At 34.8% G+C, this 19,030-nt stretch overlaps 1 protein-coding gene across 6 annotated transcripts in view; it reads left to right on the top strand.

The window, feature by feature from the left end:
* Positions 1 to 19,030, top strand: part of SLC4A10 (solute carrier family 4 member 10) — a 359,094-nt gene that overhangs the window by 11,819 nt on the left and 328,245 nt on the right. The window lies entirely within an intron of this gene.

Genomic DNA, 19,030 nt, shown 5'->3' with positions numbered 1-19,030 from the left:
AGATGCCCATCAGTGATAGACTGGATAAAGAAAATGTGGCACATATACACCACAGAATACTATCAAACTCATGTCTTGTCTTTCTAGGTTCCTCTATATACTCATCAGACATGTTATAACAAGTTAGTATGAGTTTATTTTCGTGCAATTTTTTTTTGAAATCCATGCAAATTTCTTTATCGTACACATTTTCTGTGAATTTTTTGAAGACCCCTTGAATAAGTGAGATCATGCAGTGTTTGTCCTTCTGTGCTTGACTTATTTCACTTAACATAATGTTCTGTAGGTTTATCTATGTTGTTGTAAATGACAGGATTTCATTCTTTATTTTTGTGGCTGAATAGTACTCTATTGTGTGTGTATACTACTTTTTAAATTTAAATTTTTATTATTTATTATGACCATTTTTGAGATGGAGTTTCATTCTTGTTGCCCAGGTTGGAGTACAGTGATGTGGTCTCAGCTCACTGCAACCTTCACCTCCTGGGTTCAAGTGATTCTCCTGCCTTAGCCTCCTGAGTAGCTGGGATTACAGGCACATATCACCACACCTGGCTAATTTTTTGTATTTTGAGTAGAGACAGGTTTCACTATGCTGCCCAGGCTGGTCTTGAACTCCTGACCTCAGGTGTTCCACCTGCCTTGGCCTCCCAAACTGCTAATATTACAGGCATGAGCCACTGCACCTGGCCTTTTTATTTTTTTAAGAGACAGGGTCTTGCTCTTTCACCCAGGCTGGAGTGTAGTGGTGTAATCATAGTTCACTGCAGCCTCAAGGAGCTGGGTTCAAGTGGTACCCACACCTAAACCTCCTGAGTAGCTAGGAGTACAAGGGTGCACCACCATGCCTGGCTAATTAAAAAAATATATTTTTTTGTAGAGACAGGGTCTCACTATGTTGCCCAGGCTGGTCTTGAACTCCTGGCTTCAGGCAGTCCTCCTACCTTGCCCTCCCAAAGTACTGGGATTATAGGCATGTGTCACTGTACCTGACCTACATTTTTATTTTCATATTTTTAATATATTTTATTTTTTGAGACAGAGTTTCACTCTGTTGCCCAGTCTGGAGTGCGGTATTGTGATCTTGGCTCACTGCAACCTCTGCCTCCCAGATTCAAGTGGTTCTCCTGCCTCAGCCTCCCCAGTAGCTGGGACTACAGGCACTTGCCACCATGCCCGGATAATTTTTTTTTTTTTTTGAATTTTTAGTAGAGACAGAGTTTTCTCATGTTGGCCAGGCGGGTCTTGAACTCCTAACCTCATGTGATCCACCGGCCTTGGCCTTCCAAAGTGCTGGGATTACAGTTGTGAGCCACTGCACCTGGCCTATCTAGCCTACATTTTTACATCCATTCATTTATTGATGGACACTTAGTTTGATCCCGTGTCTTGGATATTGTGAATAGCGTTGAAGTAAACATGAGAGTACAGATATCTTTCCAACATATGGATTTCATTTCCTTTGGCTATATAGCCAGTATTGGGATTGTTGGGTCATATGACAGTTCCATTTTTAATTTTTTAAGGATACTGTTGATAATGGCTGTGCGAATTTACATTCTCACCAATAGTGAGAAGATCTCCACATTCTTCCTAGTGTTTGTTTTTTTTCTTTTGATAATAGCCACTCTAACTGGGATGATATCTCATTTTGATTTTGATTTGCATTTCCCTGATTGTACTGATGCTGAGCATCTTTTCATATGCTAGTTAGTCACTTGTATGTCTTATTTTGATAAATGTCTAATCAGATCTTTTGCCCATTTTTAAATTAGGTGATTTAATTTTTTGCTATTTAATTGTTTGAGTTTCTTATAAATCCTGGATATTTACCTTTTGCCAGATACATAGTTGCAAGTATTTTCTCCAGTTAAGTTGTCTTTTCCTCTGTTTATTGTTTCCTTTATTGAGTAGAAGATTTTTAGCTTGATATAATCCCATTTGTCTGTTTTTGCTTTTGTTGCCTGTGCTTTTGAGGTCTTATCCAGAAAAGCCTTGTCCAGATCAATATCATGAGGCATTTCCTCTATGTGTTTTCTTCTAGTAGTTTTATAGTTTCAGGTCTTACATTTAAGTCTTTAATCCATTTTAAGTTGATTTTGTATGTGATGAGACACCGGGGTCTAGTTTTGTTCTTATGCATGTGGACATAGTTTTCCCAACATCGTTTACTGACAAGGCTTTATCCAATGTGTGCTCTTGGTGCCTTTGTCAAAAATTAGTTGGCTGTAAATATGTGCATTTGTTTCTGGGTTTTCTATTCTGTTTAATTGATTTATGAGTGTTTTTCTGCCAGTCCCATAATATTTTGGTTACTATTGTTTTACAGTGTATTTTGAAGTCAGGTGGTGTGATACCTCTAGTTTTCTTCTTTTTGTTCAGATATATTTGGCTATTTAGGGTCTTTTGGGCTTCCATACAAAATTTAATATTTATTTCTATGTTTGTGAATAATGTCATTGGTATTTTGATAGGGAGTACATTAAATCTATATTTTGCTTTGAGTAGTATGTGCATTTTAAGAATATTAATTCTTCCAAATCATCATCATGGGATATCTTTCCATTTGTGTCTTCTTCAATGTCTTTCCTAAATGTTTTATAGTTTTCCTTTTAGAGCTCTTTTATCTCCTTGGTTAAATTTATTTATTTTTTTAAAGATAAACAAATTAACAAATCTTGAGCTGGACCAACTAAGAAAAAAAGACAAATAAATAAAATCAGAAATAAAAAAGGAGACATTTCAACTCATAGTCAAAGAAACACAAAGGATCATTAGAAACTATTATGAACAATTATACAACAAAAAATTGAAAAACCTAGAAGAAATGGCTAAGTTCCTTGACACATACAACCTGCCAAGACTGAATCATGAAGAAGTAGACAACTAGAACATACCAATAACAAGAAATAAGATTGAATCTGTAGAGAAGAGCTGTTACTTCTCCATTTATTTATTTATTCAATTATTTATTTCTTTTAGTTTGGACTCAAAGGTGTTAATTTTATTTTCTGGGCCATAATCCAGTACTCAGTATTAATTTTGTTGCTCAGATTGTTTTATCTTTGGACATTGAGAACCCCTTCTCAATGAATTCTCTCAATTGAGGGCTCTCATGTTCTTTTAACATGCTTCCATCCTTTTGTGAGTACTTCCTTATAGTCTGGCCCCACAGAGTTTTTCAGCATCATCTTGTATTTTTCCTGACTCCACTCTGGAATGATCCATGTCATTAAGGAGCTGCTGGGCTATTTTTTGAGGCTATTTATAAGTATTGTCAAAATTATTTCCAGAAAGATTGTATACTTCCCCTAGAAGCCTCGATGGTATTTAACAAACTCTGTCAACTACCTCAGTAAACATTTTTAAACTTTCTTTTGTATTCTATTTACAACTTTGTTTGCTATCAGTATTTCTCTACAAAGTAGGTTTTCTTTCTTTCTTTTTGAGGTGAGGTCTTGCTGTGTTGCTCTGGCTAGAGTGCAGTGACTGTATACAGGCATAATCATCATAGTGGACTGCAGCCTCCAAATCCCGATCTCAGGCTATCCTCCTACCTCAGCCTCCCAAGTAGCTGGAACTACAGGCACACACCACCCTCCCTGGCCTGTTTTTTCTTTTTTCTTTAAAAAAATCACAGCTCAAAAGAAACTATTTGAAAAATCATTTAATTTAGTTCACTAGTAAGGTAAATTTCATGAGTAACAAGGTATTACTGAAATGTATTACTGAAATGCTTGTGTACCTGGCTCCCTTGAACAGTATATGGTATAAGTCTCCAGCTTCATCATTACAGATCCTCACTATATACCATTATGGCCATGGCAATTTTCAGTCTTTGTATAATGAATGAAGTGGTTCCTTTGCTTCCTCAAAAATGGAACTTTTTTTATTTTTTTTTATTTTTAAGAATAAAGTTAGATGCCCAGTTATCCTTTTCCAGGCTTACTGTTTATTATAATATGATAGAATAAACAGAGATTCTTATTTTTATTTATTCTATTAAGATGATTTTTCTGTACTTTCATTTATATCACTTCTTACGAAGATACTAATTCTTATTTGAACTATCCAGTAGCTTTTGTATAATCAAAACCATGTTGAAGAACTGCCCAAAAATCAAAATATATGACAAATTTGACAAAAGTAAAATTGCTAGACCTTCCTATATGTTGTTACTGAAATAAACATGATAATTTGAACCTCGCTCATAATGCTCTGATTTAATAATTACGCTTTTTATCTTTGAGTTGTTTGAAAAAACAATTAGTTCTTAAGAGCTGAAATTAGGAGTAATCTACTTTAAAATGAGTAATCACTTGTAACAGTTATACAGTAATAGTTATTTCACATTCATTATGGTATTGTGAATATAATAGTACTTTCTATTTATATTTTTAACATAATATTCACTATAATTGGTTATGAAGACTAAACAACAAAAAATTTCTAACATCAGTCCTCTTAGCCTGATACTAGAAGTTGTTTTGATAGTAGTGCTAGTCTAATAAAGGGAGTTAGAATCTCTAGTAAAGACCATTTGTATAATATAAGGTAATATAATATTTTGCTAAATCTTTATGAGGATAATGAAATAGTGAACTTAATATCTACATTATCCATTAAAAATCCATGAAACTGCTTCATAATTCAGGAAATTATAGTTATATAAAATTCATTTAGAGGGTATTGATTCAGCCTTGAATTCTGCTTTAAAAAATCAACCTTTCACAAAATTACTTTTAGTAACTTACAATTCCATTTGTTTCCTTTCATAATTTTAAGGCATTATTCCATCTCTTCTCATATAATCTTCACTATATCTCTTAGCGCTATAATTCAGTAGTCCTAATTTTTCACATCCATCTAAACACATTTTTCCATCTTTTCAGATGATAGCATGGCCTGGTATAGAACACAAAGGATACATATATCTTCAGTTTCCTAGTATAGTGATATATCTCAATGTAAAAATATTTAGTTAGCTCAGTAGCCCTGTTGATTTCAAATAGACCAAATATTTTAGATTGAATCCTAGAACCTAACTTTCGTAGTTACACTGAAACTTTTGGCATTAGAATCAGCTTTTCTTAAAAAATACTTTTTTTCTGATGTTTTCCTTGGTTGGAAAAGTATCTAGAATGGAAATGGAAAGGCTTCAAATTTACTGAATCTCAGATTGTTCCATAAAACAATGATTTGATTATTATGTTTTAATAGTTTATCAATACACATTTACATTTGTCTTAAAATAATCTGCATATTTAGAAAAAAAGACACAAGAATGTTTGACAAAATGCAATTGAAATTTAGAACAAGTGTTAAAATATGAATGGTTCATATATTGATGAATCTGAAATTTTAGTTAACTCATTTACATTAACTCCATTTTTGTTAACGTTTTATTGAGTAAGAATAGAAGTGTTAATGAAGTGGCTTTCCTGTCTTTTAAGAAATGCAGTAGGAATTCAACTCATTTAGGGAGGTGAAAAATTAATGATAGGCATAAGAAACATATTGCACTGCTTTGATCATAATATCTTTGTGTAGATGATCTATGATTCATGAAAAATAGGTCAGTACAAATAAATAAGACTCAATTAAAATTCTCATTTTAAGTCAATAGTTTCAGCCTCTGGTTTCTTAAGCTTTCACTAAGATTTTGTAGAGAAGTCAAAAATCCTTTGGTTCAAGGTATCTTTTCTCCAGTTCAGGTTAGAATATTAATGCTTTTGAGCTATGAAATCTTCTAATGGAAATCTCATCTGAATTCTCATTTATTTTTGTGTATCTGTATCAAACTCCTTTAATATTTTTAAGTATTCTAACTAGAAATGGTAGAAAGGAAACAACCTGAGGTCAAGGTAATATGTAATTCAATGTAGATAACTTATGTCAATGCACATGACTGTTTTATGAATTAAATCATGTTTCTTTGAAAATTTGATAAAGCTTATATTTCCACTGAATTTAATAATGAGGAATGTGCTGTTGTGCTATTAAATGAATAGAAATCAGCTGGCTTGAGGAAGGCAAAGGTCAAAAGGTCTTTACTTTTTATTGTTGCTGTTTGGATATTAGCATATGAAAAAGCATTACTTTACTGAATCTCAATTCAAAATGAACATACATTCCCTTTAAATAGTTTAAAAATAAATTAATTTGAATTTTTAATTATGCATGCCAATAAATGCTTAATATTTTGGCTACTTTTAGGTTCAATTTGACTGGCAGTAATTTTCTTGTAGTATTGCATATGTACTTTTGATGAAAAACTACATCCAAATATAAGTTGATGTTCAAAAATGTTTTACATAGAAACGGCATACATCTTACATATGACAAAGAGATAGTTGTTTCATATACAGTCTAAAAGTTTATCAGGTTGAGGCTTCAAAGAGAGGGACTAGTAACTACCTTTGGTTCTTATATTTGTGACTGACCTGGTCTGCATAAGGCAATTTATTTCATTATTTTCCATTATTTGTCCATTTCAAATTGTCCATGTTTTTATTATTTGCATTCTATTCTATCATGAAGTCATTTTAGAAAAACTTACATTCATTGCAAGGTAAAATTAATTGATCCAAGTAGAACATCTAGTTTTGAACTCAATAGCAATCTATTGGGTTCAAAATAGGGGTGAGGAGGATTCAAAATAAGAGAAGTAGTTCAAAATAGGATGTGGTGATTCTAAATAAGAGGACTTAGGGTGGTATAATTCATGTTTATGATGGCAGCACAATGTGTTTGCCTATCTCTTTACCCTTCTTTTATGTCCTGGTTTATGTATGCTATACAAAGACACTCCTTTCCTTCTGGCCTCAAATCCTTTTTTTTCTTTTTCTTAAAAACACTGATTAGATACTTATTTGTATATATGGAAAGTGAGTTAAATATCTTAAAAGTATTTAGATAAATGAAATATGAAAGACAGAATGGAAGATTATGTTTCATAAAAAACAATAACATGGCTGGGCATAGTCGCTCACGCCTGTAATCCCAGCACTTTGAAAGACTGAGGTAGGAAGATCGCTTGAGTTCATGAGTTCAATACCAGCCCGGACAACACACAATGAGAACCTATCTCTACAAAAAGTTAAAAAAATAGTTGGGCATAGTGGCGCGTTGCTGTAGTCCCAGCTACAAGAGAGAGGATGGCTTGTTAGAGGCTGCATTGAGCTGTGATTGACACTGTACTCCAGCTTGAGCAACAAAGTATGACCCTGCCACAAAAACAAAAAAAAATAACTAGTAAATTAATGAATTAAAATTGCTTCACAGCGTGGTGAAGTCTTATAATTTATTTTAAGAAAATTCTGTTTTTAGATTGACTATGAATGGATTTGAATAACTGTAAATATTTGATTATATACAATTTTCGGCTTATAGCGAGGTTTCAGGCTCAGCCAACATTTTGATGTGCTCATAGTAGTAACCAAATTATCACTTATTTAAACTAAGAAATTAATAACCTTTGTAATAGCGTTTAGGATCTTACCAGTTGTTCTCGGGATATCTTGTAGATGCTCTAAGCTTCTGTTTTAAGCCAGAAGTTTTCATAAAATTTTTTATTTCTATCCACTATTTTTCAAATAAAAAACAAACATACAAATGAAACAAAATAAAATTTATTTATTAAAACATTTTGAAGCCTTTTTGGACTATAGTTGGAAGTAATAATAAGGTTACAGCAAAACAAGAAGACTGGATCTTAATCCGTCTAATGCTTTATACAACAAATGATGAAGCACGAGAGCTACAGACCACTTGATTTTCAGAAGTAATAATTTAGTAAGCAGAAGCAATTGAGAATTGGAAGACACTATTTTTATTCCTAAAAGTAAAATGGTTATGCTATATTAACCCATAAGTTGTCTTTAAAAAGGAAATAGAAAAAAGTAGGTGTCAGGCCAGGTGTGAACATCCTACTTTATTTGTTGACATCCATGTGTTGGAATGAACTTGGGAATTTCCAATAATTGTTTTTCACTCTTGGCTTTATATATTCCCATGAAACTATGGGTTTCTATGTAAATTTTATTAAAAAGTTCAAATATACTAGTAATATTTTTTATAATACAAGACTTCTAGTTATATTTGCTCATAGCTAATATAGTCAGGGTTATACCTATATATTTGGATTATGACAAAACATTTAACAATATATATGGATTATGACAAAACATTACAACAAAGAGAAATGTAGAAAAAAGACAACATATAATTTTTGTTAGCCTCATCCTGATTTATTTCCCCAGTTTTTCCCAAGTGAATTAGTAATTATGTCATGTTAGTGTGACTTTCTAAATGCATATTCCTTTCTCTAAAGCTATTACAGTGGTTTTATATTATGTGAATAAAGATACAAGAGTTCATCATTGGTTATTTTGGATAAAGCCTGCACTAGAAACACACTTTATTGTTTGGACTTTGTTATATTTTCAAGAAGCTAAGATTTTTTAAAAATATAATATTCCCAAAGTATTTAACATTGGCTGAACATTCAAATTGAAAACCAAGTAAAGCAATTTTACATAAATTTGAGAGCCAGTCAAAATAATGAGCAATGAACATTTATTGAATGCTGAGGGATGTTTGGAAACTTCCTCTTAATTCTTGTTCACTTTTGAGAATCTGTATTATTTACAAAACTCCTTTTTAATATTAGTAAGCATTTACCCATGGGTGAGGAAAGGAAATAGTCTAAAAAGCTGATAATATACTTCTATATATATAAAATCTCTATTAATGTATGTGACTATGAATCAAATCACATTTTTAAAAAAGTTTGACAGAAGCTTAAATTTTCACTGAATTTAGTAGTGAACTATGTGCAGAATTTAACTATTGCACCAAAGGTTTCCAGCTTTTAGTGCTAATAGCTTTTTTGGGAAAGTATATATTATTTCATGATCTATTTATAATGCAGCTATGAAGATAAATTGATTAAGTTTCCATAGGGTCAGATTCAGAATCAGGCGAGAGATGCATAAAAGCAAAGTATTTTTATGGCTCATAGTGATTTACTTAGAGTGCCCTCTGTTTAGATTCCTTGGCTTAATCTCATAAAGACTAGCAAGGTATTTTTGTGATGTTCTTCAGTTTTAGTAACTGAAATTTGCTTAATGTTGCCTTTAAACCAAATGTAAAGGGATGGTTGCTAAAAATAAAGCAATGCAAAAATTTCTAACTTATTTGAATTATGCATCACAAATAAATTGGAAATATTTTGATGCTCTGAAGCAGAAAACACCAGGCTAAATTAATAATTTTCACGCTATTATTCCAGACAGTGTGAAAGTCTTTATAGCTATACTTTAGAGCTCAAATTTGTCCTCGTATAGCCCATTAAATGATTTGAAAGTCCTGTGTGTGAATCAGAAGAGATTTTAGGACATATTTTCAAATGTCTAAATAAGTGTATTTTTTGTATTCAGCACTGCTGATAATGCTCTAAAATTGTAACTAGAAAATTATTTCTTTCTTGGAAATTAAATTAATTTCTTCAAAATTAGACATAACCAGTGACACACATATATTTTTATTCTTGATACAGTGACAAAAGTTGATGGAGAGCCTCAGTATTGTGATAGGAAAACATTTCACATTTGTTGAAATCCTCCCTTTCATTTGGTTTTTGTATGTATTGTTTCTGAAATTTTCATTATCTTAGGTAACAAGAGTTTTATAAGAGCACAATTTCTAACTTTTCCTCATTTATTCACAGTTCTAAAATAGGTACTATTCTTGTAGCAGTGGCATGTCCTTTATGCTTAGAGATTTCAGAGTAGGCTTTTCAAAAATCAACTTTTTCTTCTTCTGGAATAATTATACAGGATCTTCTTAACTGAAAACTACTAACAAAATCTGTTGTGATTGCTCTTTCATTTGGAGAAATCACATTACCCTGATTTAACTCTGAAACTAAGTACTTCCTCAGATGTCCTTGTAATCCCATAGTTAACAACATTTACATGCCTATCATGTTTAATAGTATATTTCTTCAAATAATTGAACAGATTAATTTCAGTTATTTCAGCCTGTCAGGGTGATTGCCAAGGAACATATTTATTTTCATGTCCAAATTAGAAGAGATTAAACCATGAAGAATTTGAAATATAAATTCATAATCAAGATGATATGTCCAAATAAAGGTACAAGTCTCATTTTTCTGCACACAGGTATAATGATAAAAATAATTTTTTGACGTTGTGTTTGATCAATATCTTAGATCATTTCCTGTAAAGTAGTTTATGTATTAAAGTAGTGTACATATACCCCAAAATTTGAAATGAATTTTAAAGCAAACTTAGAATTAATATGTTTAAGAAAGAACTCCAGGAAAAAGATGGAAGCACAATATAGTAATGGAATGATTATCTTGTGTTCTTAGAGAAAAAGGGAAAGCTAGGTTGACTGAGCTAATCATAAAAGTATTAGCATGATATTATTGAAATATATGGTAATTCTCTTCAAACTTTTCTGTGTAGATTCGGTTTCCTTAACACTTGAACACAGGTAATTTCGAGTTCTGTATTTTATGTTATAAATCTGCTCACAGTCATCCAGATGTCACATAGATCAGGCAAGTCGGATTAGAGGAGTGGGTTCAGGACCACTTTTTTACTACTAGTACTTGGTGCAGAGCAATAATACCAGCCTGATTAAATGGCATGATGGCTGGTTTTTAGAAGCTCTTCAAAAGTTCTTTTACTAGTAGTATAGTATCCATGCATTTTTCAAAATATTACTATATCTATGATCTAATTTCTGCCTCTGTCCTCTGTATCTGTATGAAGTAATTAAGGCAGCAGCATTATTTTCCAGAGAAAATGATAAACAAAATAAGGCTCAGTTGGGCTAATTTAACTCTGATGCAATAAGTCAATGGCAAAACCAAGACTAGAACTCAGATGTCTGGAATCTTAATTTGGTCAACTTTTTTTTTCTCTGTTACTCTGAGATGGCAGCATTCTCTATTTTACTTATCTGAGGCTGCAACTGTACTTTTCAAAATAGATAACTTTTTTTTAAGTTTATTATACTTTAAATTCTGAGATACATGTGCAGAACATGCAGCTTTGTTACATAGGTATACACGTGGAATGGTGGTTTGCCGCACCCATCAAAGTGTCATCTACATGAGGTATTTCTCCTAAGGCTATCCCTCCCTTAGTCCCCTACCCCGCAACAGGTCCCATTGTGTGATGTCCCCTCCCTGTGTCCATTTGTTCTCATTGTTCAACTCCCACTTATGAGTGAGAACATGGGATGTTTGGTTTTCTGTTCCTGTGGTAGTTTGCTGAGAATGATGGTTTCCAGCTTCATCCATGTCCCTGCAAAGGACATGAACTCATCCTTTTTTATGACTGCATAATATTCTATAGTGTATATGTGCATTCTAACTGCTATGAGATGGTATCTCATTGAACCACCACTTATTCTATTATACTTTCTGTTTCTATGAATTTGACTATTTTAAATACCTTATATAAGTGGAATAATGCAGTATTTGTCTTTCCAAGACTGGCTTATTTCACTTAGCATAATGTCCTCAAGGTTCATGTATGTTGTCAAATATGGCAGGATTTTCTTCTTTTTTAAAGGCTGAATATTTCATTGTATGTATATACAACATTTTATTAGTATTTAGGTTGATTCGACATGATAGCTACTGTGATAATGCTGCAGTTAACATGGGAATGGAGACATGCAGATATCTCTTCAAAATGCTGATTACATTTCCTTTGGATATGTACCCAGAAGTGGGATTGCTGCATTATATTCTATTTTTAATTTTTTGAGGAATCTCTATACTCTTTTTCATGACTATTTTGCATTCTCACTAACAGCGTATAAATGTGCAATGTCTCTATATCCTCACACTTGTTGCCTTTTGTCTTTTTGAAAATAGCCACCTTCACAGGTGTGAAGTGATGTCTCTAGTGATTCGATTTGCATTTCTCTGATGATAGTGACATTGACCATCTTTTCGTATAATGCTGTCCATTTGTATATCTTCTTTGGAGAAGTACCTCTTCTGAGTCTTTAGCCCATTTTTAAATTGGGTTATTAGAGTTTTTGCTACTGAGTTACAGGAGTTCCTTATATATTTTGGAAATTAAACCTTTATTTGATACATGGCTTGCAAATATTTTCTCCCATTCTGTAGGGTTGCCTTTTCATTCTGTTGATTATGTCCTTTGTTGTGTGGAAGATTTTTTGTTTGATGTAGTCCAATTTATCTATCTTTGCTTTTGTTGCCTTTGCTTTTGTTATTATAGTCATGAAATCATTGTCAAGACAAGTGTCATGAAGCTTTTCCTCTATGTTGTTTTTCTAGGAGTTTTAGTTTCCAGTCTTATGTTTAAGTCTTGCATCCATTTTGAGTTAATTTTTTGTAAATGGTATAAGGGACAAATTTCTCTGGCTGTGAATATCCAGTGTTCCCATCACCACTGGTTGAAGAGGCTGTTCTTTCCCTGTGTGTATTCTTGGCACCCTTGTCAAAGTTCAGTTGGCCATATAGGCATGGGTTTATTTCTGGGCTCTCTATTCTGTTTCATTGGTCTATATGTCTGTCTTTATTCCATTACCATGCTATTTAAATTATTGTAGCTTTATGATATATTTTGAAATCAGGCAATGTGGTGCCTCCAGTTTTTTTCTCAAGAGTGATTTAGGTAGTTGGGTCCTTTGTGGTCTCATATGAATTGCAGAATTGTTTTTCTACTTGTAAAAAGATGCCATTGGGATTTATTATTATTATTATTATTATTATATTTTAAATTCTGGGGTACATGTGCAGAACCTGAAGGTTTGTTACCTAGGTATACATGTGTCATGGTGATTTACTGCACCCATCAACCTGTCATCTACATTAGGTATTTCTCCTAATGCTATCCCTACCCTAGTCCCCTACCCCCTGACAGGCCCCGGTGTGTGGTGTTCCTATTCCTGTGTCCATGTGTTCTCATTGTTCAACTCCCACTTATGAGTGAGAGCATACAGTGTTTGGTTTTCTGTTCTTGTGGTAGTTTGCTGAGATGATGGTTTCCAGCTTCATCTATGTCCCTGCAAAGGACATGAACTCATCCTTTTTTATGACTGCAGAGTATTCCATGGTGTATATGTGCCACATTTTCTTTAACTAGTTTATCATTGATGGGCATTTGGGTTGGTTCCAAGTCTTTGCTATTGTCAGTAGTACTGCAGTAAACATTCATGTGCATGTGTCTTTATAGTACAGTGATTTATAATCCTTTGGGTGTATACCCAGTAATGGGATTGCTGGGTCAAATGGTATTTCTACTTCTAGATCCTTGAGGAATCACTACACTGTCTTCCACAATGGTTGAACTAATTTACACTCCCACCAACAGTGTAATAGCGTTGCTATTTCTCCACATCCTCCCCAGCATCTGTGGTTTCCTGACTTTTTAATGATTGCCATTCTCACAGGCATGAGATGGCATCTCATTGTGGTTTTGATTTGCATTTCTCTATTGACCAGTGATGATGAGTGTTTTTTTATATGTTTGTTGGCTGCATAAATGTCTTCTTTTGAGAAGTGTCTGTTCATATTCTTTGCGTACTTTTTGATGGGATTGTTTGTTTTTTCTTGTAAATATGTTTAAGTTCTTTGTAGATTCTGGATGTTAGCCCTTTGTCAAATGGATAGATTGCAAAAATTTTCTCCCATTCTGTAGGTTGCTTGATTACTCCGATGCTAGTTTCTTTTGCTGTGCAGAAGCTCTTTAGTTTAATTAAATCCCATTAATCAATTTTGGCTTTTGTTGCCATTGCTTTTGATGTTTTAGTCATGAAGTCTTTGCTCATGCCTATGTCCTAAATGGTATTGCCTGGGTTTTCTTCTAGGGTTTTTATAGTTTTAGGTCTTTAGTTTAAGTTTTTAATATATCATGAGTTAATTTTTGTATAAGGTGTAAGGAAGGGGTTCAGCTTTAGTTTTCTGCATATGGGTAGCCAGTTTTCCCGATACCATTTATTAAATAGGGAATCCTTTCTTCATTGCTTGATTTTGTTAGGTTTGTCAAAGATCAGATGGTTGTAGATGTGTGGCATTATTTCTGAGGCCTCTCTTCTGTTCTATTGGTCAATATATCTGTTTTGGTACCAGTACCATGCTGTTTTAGTTACTATAGCTTTTTTTTATTGTATAGTTGGAAGTCAGGTAGCATGATGCCTCCAGCTTTGTACTTTTTGCTTAGGATTGTCTTGGCTATGTGGGCTCTTTTTTGGTTCTATAGGAAATTTAAAGTAGTTTCTTCTAATTTTGTGAAGAAAGTCAATGCTAACTTGATGGAGAATAGTATTGAATCTATATATTACTTTGGGAAATTTGGCCATTTTCATGGTATTGATTCTTCCCTCCTTGAGCATGGAATGTTTTTCCATTTGTTTGTATCCTGTCTTACTTCCTTGAGCAATGGTTTGTAGTTCTTCTTGAAGAGGTCCTTCACATCCCTTGTAAGTTGTATTCCTAGGTATTTAATTCCTAGGTATTTATAGCTAGGAGCTGCGGTGGGCTCCACCCAGTTGGATCTTCTGGGAGGCTTTGTTTACACTATGAGGGTAAAACCACCTACTCAAGGCTCAGCAAAGGCAGACGCTCCTCCCCGGACCCAGCTTGAGCATCCCAGGTTAAGCACAGGTTGTATTTCTAGGTAGCAACTGTGAATGAGAGTTCACTAATGATTTGGCTGTCTGTCTGTTAATGGAGTATAGTAATGCTTGTGATTTTTGCATATTGATTTTGTATCCTGAGACTTTGCTGAAGTTGCTTATCAGCTTTAGGAGATTTGGGGCTGAGACAATGGGGTATTCTAAATACACAATCATGTTATCTGCAAACAGATACAATTTGACTTCCTCTTTTCCTAATTGAATATCTTTTATTTCTTTTTCTTGCCTGATTGCCCTAGCCAGAACTTCCAATACTATGTTGAATAGAAGTGGTGAGAGAGGACATCCTTGTCTTGTGCTGGTTTTCAAAGGAAATGCTTCCATTTTTTGTCCATTCAGTATGATATTGACTGTGGGTTTGTCATAATTACCTGTTGTTATTTGGAGATATATTCCATCAATACCTAGTTTATTCAGAGTTTTTAGCATGAAGCAGTGTTGAATTTTGTAGAAGGCCTTTTCTGCATCTGCATCTGTTGAGATAATCATGTGTTTTTTGTCGTTGGTTCTGTTTATGTGATGGATTACATTTATTGATTTGCGTATGTTGAACCAGTCTTCTAGGTATGAAGCCAACTTGATTGTGGTGGATAAGCTTTTTGATGTGCTGCTGGATTTGGTTTGCCAGTATTTTACTAAGGACTTCCTCATCAATGTTCATCAGGGATATTGACCCTAATTTTTTGTTATTGTGGTGTCTCTGCCAGATTTTGGTATCAAGATAATGCTGGCCTCATAAAATGAGTTAGAGAGGAGTTCCTCTTTTTCTATTGTTTGGAATAGTTTCAGAAGGAATGGTATCACCTCCTCTTTGTACCTCTGATAGAATCCAGCTATGAGTTTGTCTGGTCCTGGACTTTTTTTGGTTGGTAGGCTATTAATTACCACCTCAGAACTTGTTTTTGGTCTATTCAGGGATTTGACTTCTTCCTGGTTTGGTCTTAAGAGGGTGTATGTGTCCAGGAACTTTTCAGTTTCTTCTAGATTTTCTAGTTTATTTGAGTAGAGGTGTTTATGGTATTCTCTGATGGTAGTTTGTATTTCTGTGGGATCAATGGTGATGTTCTCTTTATAATTTTTTATTCTATCTATTTGATTCTTCTCTCTTTTCTTATTAGTCTGGCTAGCAGTCTATCTATTTTGTTGATCTTTTTTTTAAAAAAAACACCTCCTGGATTCGTTCATTTTTTGAAGGGTTTTTTGTGTCTCTATTCCCTTCAGTTCTGCTCTGATCTTAGTTATTTCTTGTCTTCTGCTAGCTTTTGAATTTGTTTGCTCTTGCTTCTCTAGTTCTTTTAATTGTGATGTTAGGGTGCTGATTTTAGATCTTTCCTGCTTTCTCTCGTGAGCTTTTAGTGCAATAAATATCCCTCTAGACACTGCTTTAAATGTATCCCAGAGATTGTGGTACATTGTGTTTTTGTTCTCATTGGTTTCAAGGAACTTATTTATTTCTGTCTTGATTTTGTTATTTATTTACACAGTAGTCATTGAGCAGCAGGTTGTTCAGTTTCCATTTAGTTTTGTGGTTTTGAGTGAGTTTCTTATACTTATTTCTAATTGATTGCACTGTGATCTGAGAGACTGTTTGTTATGATTTCCATTCTTTTGCATTTACTGAGGAATGTTTTACTTCCAATTATGTGGTCAATTTTAGAATAAGTGTGATGTGGTGCTGAGAAGAATGTAGATTCTGTAGATTTGGGGTGGAGAGTTCTGCAGATGTCTTTTAGGTCTGCTTGGGCCAGAGCTGAGTTCACGTCCTGAATATCTCTGTTAATGTTCTGTCTCATTGATCTGTCTAATATTGACAGTTGTGTGTTAAAGTCTTCCACTATTATTGTGTAGGAGTCTATGTCTCTTTGTAGGTCTCTAAGAACTTGCTTTATGAATCCGGTTGCTTTTGTATTGGGTGCATATATATTTAGGATAGTTAGCTCTTCTTGTTGCATTGATCCCTTTACCATTATGTAATGCCCACCTTTGTCTCTTTTGATCTTTGTTGGTTTAAAGTTTGTTTTATCAGAGACTAAGATTGTAACCCCTGCTTTTTTTTTTGTCTTTCCATTTACTTGGTAAATATTTCTCCATCTCTTTATTTTGACCCTATGTGTGTTTTTGCACGTGAGATGGGTCTCCTGAATACAGCACACCAATGGGTCTTTAAACTTTATCCAATTTGCCAGTCTGTGTCTTTTAATTGGGGCATTTAGCCCATTTACATTTAAGGTTAATACTGTTATGTGTGAATTTGATCCTGTGATTATGATGCTAGCTGGTTAGTTTGCCCATTAGTTGATGCATCTTTATAGCATCGATGGTCTTTACATTTTGGCATATTTTTGCAGTCACTGTTACTGGTTGTTCCTTTTCACGTTTAGTGCTTCCTTCAGGAGCTCTTGTAAAGTAGGCTTTGTGATGCCAAAATCTCTCAGCATTTGATGGTTCATAAAATATTTTATTTCCCTTTCACTGATGAAGCTTAGTGTGGCTGGACATGTAATTCTGGGTTGAAAATACTTTTCTTTAAGAATATTGAATTTTGGTCGCCACTTTCTTTTGGCTTGTAGGGAGGGTTTCTGCAGAGACATCCGCTGTTAGTCTGATGGGCTTTCCTTTGTGGGTAACCAGACTTCTTTCTCTGGCTGCCCTTAATATTTTTTTTCCTTCATTTCAACCTTGGTGAATCTGACAATTATGTGTCTTGGGTTGCTCTTCTTGAGGATTATCTTTGTGGTGTTCTCTGTTTTTTTCTGAATTTGAATGTTGGTCTGCCTTGCTAGGTTGGGAAGTTTTCCTGGATAATATCTTGAATAGTCTTTTCCAACTTGGTTCCATTCACCCTGTCACTTTCAGGTACATCAATCAAATACAGATTTGGTCTTTTCACATGGTCCCATATTTCTTGAAGGCTTTGTTCATTCCTTTTCATTCTTTTTTTCTATTCTTGTTTTCTTGCTCTATTTCATTTAGTTGATCTTCAATCTCTGATATCCTTTCTACTGCTTGATCGATTCAGCTATTGATACTTATGTATGCTTCATGAAGTTCTTGTGCTGTGTTTTTCAGCACCATCAGGTCATTTATGTTCTTCTCTAAAGTGGTTATTCTAGGTAGCAGTTCCTGTAACCTTTTATCAAGGTTCTTATCTTCCTTGCATTGGGTTTGAACATGCTTCTTTAGCTAGGAGGAGATTGTTATTACTCACTTTCTGAAGCCTACATCTGTCAATTCATCAACCTCATTCTCCATCCAGTTTTGTTCTCCTGCTGGTGAGGAGTTGTGATCCTTTGGAGGAGCAGAGGCATTCTGGTTTTTGGAATTTTCAGCCTTCTTGCGCTGTTCTTCCCCATCTTTGTTGATTTATCTACCTTTGGTCTTTGATGCTGATGACCTTCGGTTGGGGTCTCTTAGTGGATGTCCTTTTTGTTGATGTTGCTGCTATTCCTTTCTGTTTGTTAGCTTTCCTTCTACCAGTCAGGCTCCTCTACTGTAGGTCTGCTGAAGTTTGCTGGAGGTCCACTCCAGACACTGTTTTCCTGGTTATCATCAGTGGAGGCTGCAGAACAGCAATGATTGCTGCCTATTCCTTTCTCTGGAAGCTTCATGCCAAGGGCGCACCTTCCAGATTCCAGCCAGAGATCTCCTGTGTAAGTCAGCTGCCGGCCCCTGCTGGGAGGTGTCTCCCAATCAGGAGACAAGGGGTTGAGGGATCCACTTGAGGAGTCAGTCTGACCCTTAGCAGAGCTCAAACGCTGTGCTTGGAGCGTTTGAGACACTTCTCTCTTCAGTGTCACCAGGCAGGGATGTTTAAGTCTGCTGAAGCTGCACTCACAGCTGCCCCTTCCCCCAGGTGCTCTGACTCAGGGAGGTGGGAGTTTTATCTATAAGCCCCTGATTGGGGCTGCTGCCTTTTTTTTCTTTTTTTTCTTGAGATGCTCTGCCCAGAGAGAAGAAATGTAGAGAAGCAGTCTGGTCATAGCAGCCTTGCTGAGCTGTGGTGGGCTCCGCACAATTGGATCTTCTGGGAGGCTTTGTTTACACTGTGATGGTAAAACTGCCTACTCAAGGCTCAGCAATGGCAGATGCTCCTCCCCCTACCCAGCTTGAGCAGCCAAGGTTAAACTCAGACTGCTGTGCTGGCAGTCAGAATTTCAAGCCAGTAGATTTTAGCTTGCTAGGCTCTGTGGGGGTGGAACCTGCTGAGCCAGACCACTTGGCTTCCTGGCTTCAGCTCCCTTTCCAGGGGAGTGAACAGCTGGCATTCCAGGCACCACTGGATATGAAAAAAAACAAAAAAACAAAACTCCTACTGCTAGCT

The sequence above is a fragment of the Aotus nancymaae genome, unplaced genomic scaffold (genome assembly GCF_030222135.1).
Source record: "Aotus nancymaae isolate 86718 unplaced genomic scaffold, 86718_ANA_hifiasm-v0.15.2.pri h1tg000029l, whole genome shotgun sequence".
Classification (NCBI taxonomy): Eukaryota; Metazoa; Chordata; class Mammalia; order Primates; family Aotidae; genus Aotus; species Aotus nancymaae.
Note: the sequence above shows the minus strand (reverse complement) of the source record. Positions and strands in the feature narration are given on the sequence as shown.